Source organism: Bos indicus x Bos taurus, chromosome 18, assembly GCF_003369695.1.
Source record: "Bos indicus x Bos taurus breed Angus x Brahman F1 hybrid chromosome 18, Bos_hybrid_MaternalHap_v2.0, whole genome shotgun sequence".
Lineage (NCBI taxonomy): Eukaryota > Metazoa > Chordata > Mammalia > Artiodactyla > Bovidae > Bos > Bos indicus x Bos taurus.
Window position 1 is genome coordinate 27,891,781 of NC_040093.1, and position 14,222 is coordinate 27,906,002.

A 14,222-nucleotide genomic window follows, 5' to 3' on the forward strand; every position below is an offset into this window, starting at 1 on the left:
GTCTTTTAAATGCCAAGTCTTTCTGAGAAATGTTTTAATTAAAAAATATAGATATTAGCAACTGCATGGCAAATATCATGGGAGTGTGTTTTGTTGGACTGAGAGAGAAGTGCTAATTTAAAACAATCAAGCGGGGAAGGAAATGGATATTTGGAGGGCCTGTTGGTCTGCTGGTCACTGGCACCTTAGCAGGCAGGGTCTAATGTCTTCATTATTTAAGGTAGTGATCACACAACAGAGATTTTTCACAAAGGTTGTAAGTGGGAGGATTAAATATTTAGAAAGAAATATGTTTGAATATTTTCATGTGTATCCCTTCCAATATTTAAGGTAGTGATTAGTCCTATTTTAACATTAAAAAAAATTAAAAACATTTCTCTTCTTATTTACCCACAGAACTCTTCATTGCAAGTAAAAAAAAAAGATAGGAAAAAAAAAAGATAGACATCCCCAGAAAAGAGAGATCCTGCCTTTAGTTTGGAAGAAAGCTTTTCCACAGCATCTGAAATAACTTCAACCGGAAAAGGCACCTCAGCAAATGATGAAGGGCAGCAAGAGGGCCCATCTTCTCACACAATTGCACAGGGCTTTCCAATTTCCGGGTGCTCTTCACACGTATTATCCTGTTTAATTCTCACCACAACCAGGCAAGATAGTTAGTATTTAGCTTATTTTATAGATGAGGATCCTAGGCTCAGAGAGGTGATGAAATTGCCTAGGGTTGAAAGCTAGCAAGAGGCATTCACGGGTTCTCTGAGTCTTAATCTGATTCCATTTTATTGTTTGTCATAGCTTCTCATAAAAAATCCTCTTCAGAAGCCCTGACCTGATGCATCCTGCATTGCTGATCCTCTATCGTCCCCCCACCTCACTTCTTCACTATGAGATTTACATCGTATAGTCTGTGTAATCTGTAGTCATGTGCAATTTGAAAATGTTCCCTGTGTCCTACCAGCAATTAAGAGCCACTGCTAAGTTCCAACTGGCAGTGGCAGGAACCCTCCTAAACTTTCCACTCCCTGCTATTTGCTCCTCTCTCCTTCTTTCTTGAAAATCTAGTTTAGCCAAAGGTTGGTCTACACATGCTGTGTCTTTACTTTATCCCCTTTTGCATCTCTACACAGAACACTGTTTTCATTTCTACTTCCCCATTTAACTGCTCAGGTCATTGCTTGCTGTTGTTGTGTAGTTGCTAAGTCATGTCCATCTCTTTTGTGACCTCATGGGCTATAGCCCACCAGGCTCCTCTGTCCATGGGATTTCCCAGGCAAGAATACTGGAGTGGGTTGCCATTTCCTTCTCCAGGGGATCTTCCTGGATCAGTGATTGAACCCACGTCTTCTGCCCTGCAGTCAGATTCTTTACCATAGAGCCACTAGGGAAGCTCAGGTCATTAATGCCCAATTAAACAGTGCTTTTCTTCCTGGCATGGTTGGATTCCACAGACCATTCAGACCATTCAGAAGAGTGGCACTCTTCTCCTCTGTCATTTCTGACTCTATTCTATGTTAGATTTCTTCCTTCATTTATGGCTGCATTACCTCAGACTGAACTTTCTTTTTAATCCCTTAAATATTAGTGCTCCCAAAGAGTGCTTCTGTGGCTCTCTTCTGTACACACTTAGCTTTGTGCAAATGTAAACCCAATAGTTATCTATGAACTGATCATCAAATTATCACTTCCAGCCCAAACCAGTCTCCTGAAGTCAGCCCCAGATATTGAGCTGTCTATTGACCTCTCCTTGGACTGGTCCTTGGTACCTCCAACTGAGTACACCCTGAATTGCACTCATTGTCATTTCTGAATCTATTCTACCTCTGCATCCCTTTCCCCTGTTTCCTCCCATTGCCAACTGCCATTTAGGTGGTTCTCTCAGTTCTACTTTCCTAATTGCTATCTAAACCTGCTCCTTCACTACCTTCCTACTGCTCCTCTCTAGGCTTATTTCCTCCGTGGCTTTTCTAACACACAGTGCATTCTCTGTTCTACTTCTAAGTGACCTAGAGAAGGTGCAGATGGGATTATTTTGCTTGCCTCTGTGAAATCCAACAGTGGATTCCACTTTCCTAGCTTAGCCTTCAAGCGTCCTCATGCTCTGGGTCTTGCATCTCCCAGCCTTCTCTCTTGAACCTCTTCCATCTCCTGCTCTGGGCTCTATGGCATGGGTTTCCCACCTCCAGGATCTAATTAATGTCTGATGATCTGAGGTGGCACTGATGTAATAATAATAGAAGTAAAGTACACAATAACTGTAATGTGTTTGAATCATTCCGAAAACATCTCCTCCCTCTCTGGTCTGTGGAAAAACTGTCTTCCACGAAACCAGCCCCTGGTGTCAAAAACATTGGGGACCACTATTAGGTCAGTCAACAGTCTTAGCTCTTTCACACCTCTAGGGTGTTACAGAATGTTCCTGCCTCCTAGAATGTTCAACTCTACTTCTTACACTTTTTCTTCTTCACTTCTAAGATTCTGTTCCAGGAAGAGGCATTACCAACCCCCTCCCCCCGCCATAAGTCTCCCATTTTGGGTCTGTGCTGCCACAAGTCCCCCACCTGCCTCCATCTCTCATGGCATTTACCCCAGTTTTACAATGGTCAGTTTCTCTTATTTGACTGTGAGACGCTTAAAGGCAGAAACTCTGTCCTTTATTCCTGTGTTCCCAACACAGGTCCTGGCATACATTGCGTACTTAATAAATTAATATTACTATTTTTGTGCTCAGTATCATAAATAATAATATATTTTTTAGCTGTAAGATTATAGGTCCCCAAAATAATCAAACTGAGGGAAATACAGCAACCATTTCCCATAGTGAAAAAAGGATTTCCTATGGTGCAATTCTCACTTACATCAGCTTTTTGACTTTTGTCAGGTGAGAAATGAACACTGGGGTGGTCTTTAGGTGTTTGCGGATGTGGTAGAAACTTTGGAGTTAATTAGAAGCTCTGGCCAAAGCTGAACTTCCTTTGCGGAGTTCCTGGGAGGAAACACTAAATTAACAGTTCAAGGTTACTATTAGAAAAATAGCCCGTTTCCCTTAGGCTACACCTCCAAGAGCTTGTTCTCTTCCCTGCCATTTCTGAGATGTTTCCACGTTCTTCTAGAGCTGGCTGCATCTGTCCTCTTAACCCTGGTCTTTCCATCCAAAGTAATCCCAAGTAGCCCCGAGGTCAGAGACTGCTAAATGCTCCTTTTGCATATCTTCCTGCAGCAGCAGGTTCTGGAGCACTCAATTAATACTAAATTGAATAGTGAGAAAAAAAAAATTCCACACCATAAAAGAAGGAATGAGGATGGTTTTGTAAGTCCCGATCTCCCATGAGGCAGAAAATAGCATAAAATCACTAGTACCACAGCCTCCTGGTAGTCCCAAGAAAGATCTTAAGACATCATTAGGAATTCCTAAATTTGAAAAGACAATTGGTTCTTATTATTCTTGGTGTTTATGTTCTATAAAGTCACCAGAGACTTTGAATTAGCAAAAACTGAACCATGGCTCCTAACCATGGGTTAGGTTCCTTTGAGCCTCTGATCACAGAATTTTTGTCAACTGACCAATACGTAACTTTGTTTTATGTGTGTTATTGTTTAAAGATACATTATTTAATATATATTGTTAAATTATTAGCATTGAACTCATGGCCAGTAGCACTGGAACTCACACCTGATTGAAGCTTATCTAGTACATACGGTTTCTCTGTACATCACAGCCTTTTTGAGTTTAAGAATACAAGACAGCATGTCAGCATTCTGCTTGGGAACCACTTAACAGTGAACCAAAAGCACAATAAGTGAAAAACAGGATATTGGATAGTGAAGAGAAAGCCAGGTTATAGTATGAGAGTTGAAACAAGACAGAATGTTGCCTCATTCCACCTTAGCTGGGATGTGCATTTAGATGACTCAAAACTGTTTGCTTCCACCAATGACTATGAAAACACTGCAAGTATTGATTTACGATTCACAAAAAATTGAAGTGACTAGGTGATTTTGCAAATACAGGGTCTGCAAATAAAGAGGATTGACTGTACTAGTAGAATATATTTATGAATCAGTAGAGCTTTTGCTTCCGAACAGATTAGGATTTCCAAACAGATTAGGATGACCTTGTTCACAGCACAAGTCTGACTTTGGAGTCCGTCCTTTACTTTGTACAAAACTTCTTTCTGGCAAAAGATCACTTTCGCTTTCTTGGAACCCTTCACATAAGTAAATGCTACTTGCTACAAGGTGTCTGCTTGTTGGGGTTGGGGTGGTGAATTTTTCTCAGAGGAATAAAACTGGTTTGCTGTGACAAGATGCGAAGGCTGGGAGATCGTTTAGACTCTGTTGCCAGCTAGGAGAAGTCTCCCACTGCCTCCCCAAAGTTTATGATTCAAAAGTGGCCTCAGCAAAATGCCAATGGACTCATGTTAGACATCTTTGCCTTTAGGAAGAGGACTTTACATGATGGTCTTATAAAACTATTCTTTCAAACTAAATCTTGGCCTCTTTGGGTCATATCTTCACTTAACGTTTCATACTGCAAGTAGCTGCTTTGAAATTAGTTTTTGCTGATTTCTTATTGATCCCCAACTTGGTGCAAAGAATGGATGCAGAACTCTAGGCTAAAACAATGCCACTCTTTCACACATGCCAAAGACACAGTCACACATGCATTTAAGAAGTCAGGAAAGAGGGTAAATCAGGAATTCAGAGTATAAACAGAAGAGACGCATGGCACAACTTCAGATAATGGGAGTGTTAGAAGACGACTCTGGAACGTCTTACTATGTCTTACTACACATAAGATATCTCTTCTAGAACTTCCTTCTACAGTGATCAACTGTCTCCCATCACTACTTTCATCACCCCAACAGTCCAGAAACCAGTGCTCTGTGGGTTACTATCTTTTTTGGCAGGAAGACTCAGTGCTTGCTGAGAATTAGTCAAGTAGTCTATTTTAGAGCAGGAATTCTTGAGCATGATTTCTCCTTTTTTTTTGGTTACAAATATAAATAGCTATCAAGAAATAATACTTGCTGCATGTTAGTGTAAGACAAAGCAAAAAGAATCAGAGAAACTACAGAGGAAGGCTCTTTTCAGAAAGGATCAATTATTTCTACAGTTCTATGTAGTCATTTGCAAGCCACTCCCTTGGAAAAGCCCATAGGGATATGTTGCTGGATATATATAACCCCCAAAGATTATAACTGATCATGCAATGAGGGGACAAGAGAACTGTGCTGGATAAACTGTATAGGTTGGCTAATTTCCACCAAGTCTGTCTTACTGAGTGGGGGCTCAAAGTGGGCTGTTCCAGGAGCCACCAACCTTTCCATTGGTGTGGGGTGGGAAGTGAGACAGGGCAGTCCTGGGGAAGTCCTTGCAGAATGGGTGGTACTGTGAAGGGTGGGGATTTGGTGGCATTCAGGCAAGAAATCGTATCCAGTAGGACAGTGGCAACAGTAAGACAAGGTATGACATGGGCATGAGTTTAAAGGGGAAGCTGGGGAAGAGTGTGGAGTGTGTGGTCAAATGAGACAGGGCTTCGCTACTGTTGAGTTCAGCTCAAGGAGCTGGGTGCCCCAAATAGCTACAGAAACACCATGCTGGAGCCACAAATCACAGCTCAGGCTGGGCCCACCTCTGCTCAGTTGAGTTGGATTACACAAACAGGTAGCAAGATTTGGAAGTGCTGAAGCAGGCCTGGTGAGAATTGGTGGATCCTCACCTATTTCATCACCTAAGAGAAAAATCTTTGCTAAAAATTGCTGATACTTATCCTTGAGCCAATAATAACATTTCTCAGTGGGTACAGGAAGGTTCATGGGGCAGATCCTCCTATTTCTCCACGGCTGTGTCCCATTCAGTCTTATTCCTCACCCATTTTTGTTCCCATTCTAGTCATATCCAATTGAACTGATGAGCCACAAAAGCTGATATAAGAGGCAACTTCATCAGAAGATCCTCCTTGCGAAAGATCTGGAACTGTATTTAATCTGCCAAGGTAATAGGTTTAAGTGAAACACAGCTGACATATCCAGCCCACTAAGCTATTATATTTGCATTTTATATTGAACATGCCTGTAATATTCTCTTTGGTGGATGGAACTGACATTTCCATATGATGGTAAATGCTAAATTGTGAATAGCTTTCATCAGGGTTCTGCTTCAGCAATTCCATCACTGTACAGGCACAGAGAAAGATCACAATGGATACATAGAGGCATCTAACACAATGTGCTTTTTGGGTACAGTCTGTTCTGTGGCTTAATTTGGATTTTTGCAACATCTCAGTCATTCAGAATGCAACTATTTAGCAACGACCTTACTTATCTAGAATTAGTTAAGAAGAAAAACCCTTTAAAAGCCAGAAAAGTTGCTGCTGAAGTGATAGGAATGGCAGTTCAAGATGTCAGAGTCCCTTCAGCACTCAGTCTCAGTTAGACGTGAAGCCCCTGACTCAAGTAGCAGGTCGGGATGCTATGCCGATAGCCAGGAGTCCTTAGAGGTTAACTGCATCAGGCAAGGCTTCCCTCCCTTGAAAGAAAGGGTTATGGGAAAGGCTGGGAGTTCTTAAGACCATTTTCAGTGTGGGTCACTCAAGAAGGCTACATTAGGTGTGTGGGCCACTATGGGGATTGGGAAGCAGTACCATTGTTCCTAATAAAAGTTGGTGCTTCTAGATCTGGGATTCTTCTCGGTTTCTGGGGACTCCCCCCTATTCAGCTGCCTCTTCCTTAGCCGGTGTGTGAGAATATCTGAATTGACTAAAAAGTGAAGGAGCCCAAAGAATACAGGAAATGTTGCCTGTCATACAACCAGAGTTTTACAATTAAAGAGTAGAATCCATGGGATTCCCGCACTTCTGTGATGGAGAGCTGTGAAAAGATGTGCTGGAAATATTTTAGAGTGGCAGGTGAGGACTGGATGCTGCCAGCAGGGACCCATTTTCAGGTCACCTTACTTCTGGGGACTCCATGGACCACCGAGGACCAGCTCTCTCTTTGAATTTCACAACTCTGGGGCTTGGAATTGAAACAAATGTCAGGCTCCTAAGTCAGAGATGAATCTGTATTCTTAAACAGGATCTCCCCTTTAGGTTAGAGCTGTGAGCACAGGGCTGAGGACAAGAAGGGAATACATGCATTGGGAATACAGAATCAGGGCTGCCTTGGTCCATATGGAACAAGCTGGGTCCTGCCACCCACTGAGCTCTGATGTGCATAGGGTGTGGGGGTGAGCAGGCTTTAGGAAGCAGCTTGATGATGACTTTTTGGAAGGTGGGTGGTCTTTCCCACCCAAGTGGATCTCTTAATTAATCCTTACTTATTGTTTTTTTAATTAAATTTATTTTATTGAAGTATAGTTGATTTACAATGTTATATTAATTATACTTACTATTAATACTACCTTATTTATGTAAGAGAGTGAGGGTGAGACCAAGTGAGAAAGAAAGAGACAGAATGAATGAGCAACTGGGCCATAACAACATCTTTCCTTTTAAATGCTTGTATCTTAAAACAACTCTAAATATTCTTCAGGCATGACATTCTAAAATTAAGCAGCAGTTTGAGGGAAAGTTTTCCTCTCTTAAAATTTGCAACTAACTTCAGTTCCTAGATAATTAAGTTGTATACAAACTAGTAATTCTAAGATAGTTCCCTTGTTCTTGACTGGTTTGAGATACTGAGAGTTATAGATGTCTTCATGATACAATAGTTAGCGTTTTCAGAGGGGAAGATACATCCTTTATACTAAATATATGCATATTTGCTTCAAGTATTCTAGGCACAAAGTGTGTGTGTGTGTGCGTCTATATTTAATATATGTGTGCATGTATGTGTGTTTGTGCATGTATGCATACTATGTATTTGATGTATCTGTGTGTTTACTTGTATGCATGGCGTGTGTGTGTGTGTGTTTCATGGGTCGAGGGAGGCTGTAATGGGTGTCATTACTCCAGGCATTAGAATGAAGCATCTGCTTTTCTAGACAAAGATGTTGCATTCCATCCTTATGTTGAAATTATATTTTTTAAATTGAAAAAAAACCCACATTTCCATTCCAGAAGACTGAGTAGGATGATACTTTAAAAATAATTCAGCCATTTAAATTTAAGACCCTGGAGAAAGTCGCCTCCATGGTCCAAATCTATTCTCTGGCCCAGAGCCCAAAGCTTTTTCATTAGATTGAGAATTGGATACAATTTCATTCACTTTAAGCTTTTGCTGCTCAGAATTTTGTTCTTCAGAGACAAGCTAACAAGTGTCGATGGCCATGTTGGCCTCAATAATAGGTCTCCTTTCTTTGAATGATCTATTTCAGTTGCATTATGACTGTTTACAGGCGGCCTTGTGCTTACAGACGCATTTTCAGTGAACATATGAAGAATGCTGATGCTTATTCTATGTGGCTTTGCCTCTACAGTTCGTAGTTTGTTTGGAGAAAAAGTTCTTGTTTCTTTCAAGCCATTTGCTAAAGAGAAGCTATGTAAAGAATCATCTTCTGTACTTGCTCCTCTTACTACTATCCATCTATGCTAAGTTTACCTCTTACTAATATCCATCTATATACTAAATGTAAGTTTCAAAAATTAAGGAAAATTTTATCGTGGTCTTTTAAATTAATAGTCCTGACATATCAATAAGAAAAAGATAGATAATCCACAGAAAAATGGGCAAAAGACTTGACTAGACACTCCACAAAAAAAGAAACTGAAATGATAAATCAATGTTCAAATTCACTAGAATTAAGGAAATGCAAATTAAAACCACAAGGAGAGAAACTTCCATAGCCCCTGACTTGGCAAATTTTGAAGTCTGACAACAATAAGTGTTAGCATGGGTATAACAGAATGATGGAACACACACACACACGTCTGGTGGGCATGTTAAGAACTACCTTGGAAAACGGTTTTGCATTAATTAGTAAAGCTGAAAAGATGCACATCTCTAATCCAGCAAATCTCTTTCCATAACTTAAAGCAGTGGTCCTCAGTGTGGTGCCAGCATCATCTGGGAATTTGTTAGGAGTGTGAACTCTCAAATCCCACCTCACTGCGGCTGAGTCAGGCACTCTGAGGGTGGGGTCCTGCCATCTGTGAGCCCCCTGGGTGCTGGTGATGAGTTTTCAAGTAGAAGAGCCACCTGAGAGAATACGTGAGCCCCAGGTACAGAACACATGAGAATGATGTTCACAGCAGCAACTATGTATCTATCCACAAGGCTTTTTTTGCATTCTCTTTGGGCAGTGAAATATTGCAATGTAATGAAAATAAAATGAAGATGCCAACAAACAAACCCTGAAGAAAAGCAAGGAAATGATCACCATAAAATCCCAGGAAATGTTGACCTCTATTGAAGAAGGAGGCTATGATTAAGAAGGAATTCACAATGGGGTCTGGTGCTTCTGAGGGGCTGGCAATGTCCCATGTTTTGACGTGGGAGATTATTTACATACTTTATGATTCTACTTTAAATTGTGTATATGTACTCTTCCAAATATGCATTACATTTTACAATAAAAACAAGTTATTACAGCTATCAAAGCTTTTCAGTGCTGATACATCAAATCAAGTTGAATCAAATTAATAGCCTCTCTCTCTCATAAGTCTGCTTACTTCTCCTTCCCACTATAAAAAGCTATCTGTTCTATCACTCCTTTTTCTTGCTGGACATGACCCCCGGCAGTGGAAGCTCAGAGTCCTAACCACTGGACTGCCAGGGAATTCCCTGTCACTACTTTTGTTCTGATTTACTTATTGTTTCCTGTCTTCCAAATGGGGAAACGTCATTAGGGACAGACCCTAAGATGATCATTTTCATCAGCTGGAGTCACTAACCTTTCCTTTCCCTGAATATGTGGAAGAGTTCAAAAGCCACTAGAAAACTGAACAAGTTCTCAGTGAGTGGGACTGAAGCCTCCACGAGACCCAAGGATTTGCTGTCACGTATGAGGGACTTTATTGTTTATGCGCCACCTCTTTAGTGACTGTTGTTAGACTGCATTAGCCCAGGGTTAGGTGAGAAAAAACAACACATCAGTTCTTTTAAACATCATAACGAGAATACAGGAGCTAGCTGGCTTATATTCAGTGTTTAAAGCAGAACATAGTTTTCCAGCAATTTTGAAGCTAATTTTCTTTTCTTTTATCTAAGACAAAAGTACTTTGTCCACAAGTCTGTGGTGAGTGCACTGATGACCACTGACTCATTCGTGCAGGATATCATTCTTTCATTAATGGTAATGGAGAGTTCAGTATGGATGCATAAAAAACAGCTGCTTATCATAATATGATGTAGCAAGCAAGGTGCTTGTATACAGTAAGTACTTAATGAACACTAAGCTGACATAAGCAGCTCTATCATATGGAAATATATCTCTGAAACAAAAATATTCTTATAAATTGTTATACATTTTAGCTGTCTAACTTTTTTGGTGTGTATATTTATTAGCTTTTTTATTATATAAAAATATATGTACTATAAAATTTGCCATTTTAATCCTTTTAAGTGTATAATTCAGAGGCTTTAGTTACATTCACAATGTTGTACAACCATCTAGGTAAACAGTTTTAACTCTCATTTCAATATCTTTGGGCTTCCCCTGTGGCTCAGCTGATAAGAATCCACCTGCAATGTGGGAGACCTGGGATCGGGCCCTGGGTTGGGAAGATCCCCTGGAAAAGAGAAAGGCTACCCACTCCAGTATTCTGGCCCGGAGAATTTCGCGGACTGTGGGGTCCGTGGGGTCGCAAAGAGTCAGACACGACTGAGCGACTTTCACATAATATCTTTATTTTTCAGAAGTAACTTCTATATTTTACATTGATTTTTTTAAAACTTCCTCCAAGATAGCCTATCTTCCTACAGTTAATCTTTTGCCATCTTTGCCAGGTCCTTGGTTTCACTGACCAACTGAGTCATGTGTGTTATCTCACTGGTGGGGAACCAGAAATTTTCTGTGTCAGCAGGACTCTTCCTTTCTTCCTTCAGTTCAGCTTCCAGGTCTCTAATCATGGAAGCTGCTATGTTAAACTACAGACTTCTAAAACTAAAAAAAAAAAGTTCATTCTTACGAGAGAAAATGTAGATGCTTGGTTTCAGGACCCTCTGGGACCCATCACGGGTTATCTAAAGTACCAAAAATTATTAGCCTGATGTCCTAGTGGAAGTATTCAGGATATTAATTCACCAGTTGTGTATAATTCCCAAGTTAGTCTCCCGTGCCAAACAGTGAATAATTAAGCTGTAGATAATGTCATGCTGCAAGCGTGATAAAACAGTAACAATGATGATGATAACAACAGCTAACACTGAGCCTACTCAGCGCCAAGCATGGCTCTAACCCTGTTCCCTGAATTACCTTATGCAGTCACCACAATAATCCTATGGCATAACATAATTATTAGCCTATTTTATAGGTTAGGAATGGAGAAGGCAATGGCACCCCACTCCAGTACTCTTGCCTGGAAAATCCCATGGATGGAGGAGCCTGGTAGGCTGCAGTCCATGGGGTTGCTACGAGTCGGACATGACTGAGCGACTTCCCTTTCACTTTTCACTTTCATGCACTGGAGAAGGAAATGGCAACCCGCCCCAGTGTTCTTGCCTGGAGAATCCCAGGGACAGAGGAGCCTAGTGGGCTGCCGTCTATGGGGTCTCACAGAGTCGGACATGACTGAAGTGACTTAGCAGCAGCAGCAGCAGCAGCATAGGTAAGGAAACCAAGGCTCAGGGAGGTAGCTTACATGTTCAAAATGACAAGATTTGAACCCGGGCAGTGTGATCCCAGAGCCCCGCTCTGTGTCACACACGGTGACCTCTATTTAGGGGTAGAACCCAACAGAACACTCTACTTTCACTTCCTTTCTGGGAGACTGGCTACTCCAGGTGAAAACGCACAGCAATAGGTTAGAAACGAGAGTAAAACATACATACACACATTTATTTCTTTAGGGGTCAGTGAGGTGTGGGGAAGTGAGCTTGGAGAACTAGCTGATTAGTAATTAGTAATAAGTATTAAAAGAAAGACATGTAGAGAAAAAAAAAAGGCAGTTTAGTTGGGAGGAGATTACTTATAGCTCCTGGGCAGCTGAATACCCAATGTAGAGCCATCGAAGGTTTTTTAGCACAAAAGGGACATAATAAAAGCTATGCTTTTAGGAAAATAAAACTGCCACTGGTGACTATAGTGGCCTGGAAGGAGAAAAGACTCAAGGTGGAAAGGCCAGTTCAGAGGTGTCAATAGGACCCCACGGGCAGGCAGCAGAGGCTGGAGATGGGCAAGGACTGTGGGCACAGAGAGGCCAGCAGAGACTCTACGGAGGAAGGATGGACAGAGGAACAGATATGAAGCGCCAAGTTGAGGCAAAATTTCAACCCAAATGACAGATAGAGTGGAGTTTCATTCAGAGGAAGAGCAAAGACCCAAGGAGAAGAGAATATGGGAAGCTTAGAGTTTTAAGCTCTGGTTAAGACATACAGGGACTATGTTTGGGAATTTGTGTTTGAGAGGGAATTAAAGATGGAGTTGTAGAGACTGCAGACTGTGGAGAGTTAATCATGAAAATGGTGAAGAATGTGAAGGGAGAGAAGGTGGAGTCACCTCAAGAGTGATGAAGAGAGAATCTGGGGGCAACATTAAGAGGTTACGAGAAGAGGAGTCATAAAAGGTGAGGCCAAGGACCGAGGGCATGGCCTAGAAGCCAAGGGAAGAGAAAATGTGGAGAATGAGGGGCGACAGATATACGAGAGGTCATGGAAGGGGAGACCCAAGATGAGGCTTTGGGTTCAACAACACAGACATGTGAGGAAGCAGCTTCAGCTGACCAGGGGGGAAAGAGAGAGTCAGGGGATTAGTGTTTTGTTAGAAAGGGGAGGAAGCAGCAGGTATAGAAACATCTCACAAGAGGTTTGGTGACTAGGAAAGGAGGGCTGCATGAAGACAGTTCAGAGGGTTAGAAGGATCAGGGGACAGTTGAGTTCTGGAGGAGAGAGCCAACGTTTATAGACCCAGGGGAAGAATCCAGTGATGGAAGCAGAAGGGGGTTCAGTAAAGACAATAAGAAATGTGACAGAGAATCTGCGGGGGAAGGAAAGTGAAAGCCCCTGAGGGGCAGCAAGGACCTCCTGATGCTGCATGGCACACATACCTGGCGGATCGAATGGCTCAGCTCTACACCTTCCCATAATCTGCACTGGGTAGGCAGGGAGCAGACAGAGGAAGCGGAGGGTGAAATGCACTCTGGTTTAGGAGGAAGAATATGAGTCTGACAGAGGGGCACGGGGTCAATGTCACAAGAGGGCTGGATAGGAAGGCACGGGCACTGAGAGAGAACCTTTTTCCCAGTATGTGGCCTTGGAGGCATCCTGCTCAACCTTCCCTTGGGGAGAACCTGTTCTGGGAGCACAGCTCACTGACAGCCTCCACTTGCCTGTGCTCCTTTGAACACACCTACTGTTTGTTCCCAGTAGGCTGCTCCGGTGATGACAGAGGATGGTGGGGGGACTAGAACGGGGCCACCCTACCCATGGGGGACTCCTCTAATGGGCAGTGTGCTCAGGGACTCCTCACTGGCTTGGCTGAGATTTTCCTCTGTCCCATGCACAATCTGAGGCTCTTTCCTCCCTCTCTCCTTTCACAGATATTGGAACTGCCTTGCAAGTTGAAGACTCTCCTTCTCATTTTATGCTTCACTTTATGCTTCACTATATCCAGAATGTCTGATTTTGTATTGGCCTCTGCTTTTTGGGGAGTCCTCAAAGGAAACACTTAGATTTGCTATCAGTGGGGGGTGGGAGGCTGTGCCTGGAAAATGTAGGCAGTGAGATGTGATGACAAAGATTTGAAGGATGAAGTTCATAGATTCTTTTTTGAAATAACTGTAGACTCACGGGAAGTTGCAAAAATAGTACAGAGACTCACCTATACCCGTCACCCCACTTCCTCCAATGGTAATATCTTATATAATTAAAATGAAGAAATTGACATTGATATAATGTCATTAACAAGTTTATTTGATTTGGAGTAATCAGTTTCTCATTATGTTTCTGTCCACCTCATAGATATATCGATCCCCTCTTCATTGCAAAAAGCCACTTAAGAAGAAACAGTTCCCTTATTTCCAAGTCAGCCAGCTCTATAACCACTAGTTTATACAATGCATAAATAAAGCCATGCATGGAAGGGCAAAGAGAAAACTACAGATGTCCACTGGAGAGAGAGCTCTCCAT

The 14,222-nt window shown here is 41.9% G+C and overlaps 2 long non-coding RNA genes across 2 annotated transcripts in view; one reads left to right on the forward strand and one right to left on the reverse strand.

Annotated features, from left to right (window-relative positions):
* LOC113876656 overlaps window positions 1-14,222 on the reverse strand; it is a 133,629-nt gene that overhangs the window by 117,136 nt on the left and 2,271 nt on the right. The window lies entirely within an intron of this gene.
* The window catches only part of LOC113876655, a 117,120-nt gene that overhangs the window by 42,823 nt on the left and 60,075 nt on the right, over window positions 1-14,222 (forward strand). The gene's annotated exons all lie outside the window — the stretch shown is intronic.